Here is a 3,110-nt window from a genome sequence, read left to right as displayed (position 1 = left end):
AGGGATCCCACTTACAACATTTTCATGCTTAGTACAACTCGGGGATCCCACTTACAACATTTTCATGCTCGGGGATCCCACTCACAACATTTTCATGCTTAGTACAACTCAGGGATCCCACTCACAACATTTTCATGCTTAGTACAACTCGGGGATCCCACTTACAACATTTTCATGCTTAGTACAACTCGGGGATCCCACTTACAACATTTTCATGCTTAGTACAACTCAGGGATCCCACTCACAACATTTTCATGCTTAGTACAACTCAGGGATCCCACTCACAACATTTTCATGCTTAGTACAACTCGGGGATCCCACTTACAACATTTTCATGCTTAGTACAACTCGGGGATCCCACTTACAACATTTTCATGCTTAGTACAACTCATGGATCTCGCTTACATTTTTTCCGCGTAGTACAACTCGTTTTCGTGTTTAGAGTGAGAAAACACGGCAGTGACCAGAAGAGTGATCTAGACTCTAGAGAGTTTGCAAGCGCAATGTGGGACACCAAAACAACAGTATGCAAGCTTGTGAGCGATTAAAGAATTATCTAGAGAGCAAGAGACCAAGTCAATGAGTGACCAAAAAGGGACCTATAACACGAGGGACCAGGTCAGCGAGTGACCAAAAGAGTGATCTAGAAGACTTTGTGCGAGTGTGGTCAATGATCACAAAATACTGCGCAAGCACGTGAATGACCAAAAGATGAATCTTGACCGGCGATTCTCAACCTTTTCTGACTCGCGGAGCCCTTTTCAGTGTATAATCTCTATGACGGAGCCCTGTTTAGTATATTATTTATATGGCGGTACCCTTTAGGCCTCTTTTTTTGTTCGTTTATCAAGTTTATTGATTTATTTTATTATCCTCGAGTGGCCGCGGAGCCCCGGTTGAGAACCACGGATCTAAAGGGGGTTTAAAAGAATTTTTAAAAGGGAGATCGGCTCGCATTCGCGCCCTGATATGAAATACTATATGCGTACCATCTCTTCCTCCACCCCCCCCCCATGCGATTTTTTCCTTCGTAGTCACTTTCTTGTCCAGCAGTCATCTTCAACCCGCTGCTCGCGAGCACCACGGTGCTGTTCCATGAAGTACCCAAAGTGCTCGATGCTTGTGTCCGATTTCGTGCTCGCGAGCACTTGATATCAACGTTGTAATTGAATATATCTTGGAAGGGATATTTCATTCAAGGATTGAAATCGTCGTTATTTCACGCATTCGTATGCTAAACTTGCAGTAAAGGAAGGTGCTCTTTTTTTTTTTTTGATGATGGGCACAGGCAGTGCTCGCGACTGAAAAAAGACTGAAGACCTCTGTTGTACAGCGTACTTCGTCCCAGTATGTAAGCAGCCAGAGATGTCCTCACGTAGTACCAAAGCCTCCTAGATACTACTTCTAGGAGGCTTTGGTAGTACACGAGGAGGAGGGAGATAGAAAGTGAGGCCGCGGAGGGGTTCCGAAATGTAAAAGGGCATGATGATGACGATGATCACTCAGCAGAAGCTCTTATTTTTTAAACAGGAAAAGGGGGGGGGGGAGAAAACGGACCAATCAGCAGGTGGAGGTGAAAACAGAGAAAGAGATGTACCTAAAGCTAATAATTGCATAGGGGGTTTATAGGTCAGGAGATCTTCTCTGGCTGGCCAATCCATACGCCGAATATCCATTCTTTCCAGATAATCGGTGACGTCCATGAACTGGAACCGAGGGCCAACTGCGCCCCTTAAAAGTCGAACATAAAAAAGGGCTTTAAGATCTCTCTATACCTCCTAGCAGTCACGGACCCTATGCCAAACACATGGAGGGGGGTGTGCGGCCGTCCAACATGATGTCTCAAATAGACACAATGTGCAAATTCTCTTAATTTTGCACACGAGTGCACTTACCATAGCCCCCCCCCCACATCTTGGAAAGGGGTCCCAGGCTGGAATCTTTTTCACGGGCCCCTTCTGTAGTTAATTTATAGCGTGAAAAAGCAAAAAATGATGAGAACTGTCCCGTGCCCCGGGGCTAGAGCCCTGTCAGCCCCCCATAAAGGGGGGGGGGCATGGTACTTACAGCCAAGCTTTTTGAGTTACTACTACGACACGAAACACCAACTCCAGCCATATACCGCTATAATACAATTTATTGCCATAAAGGAGTTGGGTTGGAAATGAAGGCGCCATCTATCGACGGTCGCCTCAAGCTCGTTAGGGAATATATAGGGCGCTGTAGCTCAGGTCGATAAGATACTCGCCTAAAGTACCAAAGGATGTTTAGAAGTGTCGCGAGTTCGATACCCGGTTCGCCCTTGTCAGAAAATCTTTCCTGACACAGAGGTACAACAGAAACGACGACGTGATTGTAGGAAAAATTGCTACCGCAGGGAGTCTCCCATCGAGGGATTAGCGCATCAACCTCTCGATGAGTATAAAAAACAAGCCTGCCGTTCAGAATCTCGGCAATAAATCGTAGGTCCCGGTCTAATTAGCCCTCTGTGCAGAAAATGACCGTAGTGCGACAAAAATGATCAAATGAAGGAATATTAATATTCTTCCCTGGGTTTAAACCTAGTTTAAACCTAGCCGTAGGTTTCTAGGTTTAAACCTAGTTTAAACCTAGGTGGTGTCTTACCACCACGCCACTTAGCCGGGTTTTTGAGCTATGGGTCACGACCCAAACTTGATTCGCAAAGTGGCTTTCTGGATGAGTCGTACTAACCCACTAACAGCCAGGACCTCTTGAGCTATAGGTCCCCCCGCCACTTCTGATTCGAAGGGGCTTCCGAGAAGGTTCCTACGAATCTACTTACAGCCAGGGATCCTTGAGCTATGGGTCACGACCCAAATTTGGTTCGCAGTGGGGAGGGGGGGGGGGCTTCCTAGAGGAATCGTACGAACCCACTTACAGTTCTGTTGTGAATGCTCTTGTTTCGTCACTGGTTTCACTAATTTCGAAGTACAAATGGTCCCGTTGGTCGCGGAGCCAATCTTGCGTTCATTTTGAGGGGGGTCGCGGCTGAAATAATTCATTTCTCTGATACACAGCCCTGGCCATATCGGGGAATTGCTAATATTGACTGTCGATAGACCTAGGCCGTGCACGGCTTGAAAGAAACG

This window comes from Pholcus phalangioides, unplaced genomic scaffold, assembly GCF_987345545.1.
Source record: "Pholcus phalangioides strain wild (caught in Gottingen) unplaced genomic scaffold, Ppha-v1.0 ptg000020l_1, whole genome shotgun sequence".
NCBI classification, from domain to species: Eukaryota; Metazoa; Arthropoda; class Arachnida; order Araneae; family Pholcidae; genus Pholcus; species Pholcus phalangioides.
This window is presented reverse-complemented; position numbering follows the sequence as displayed.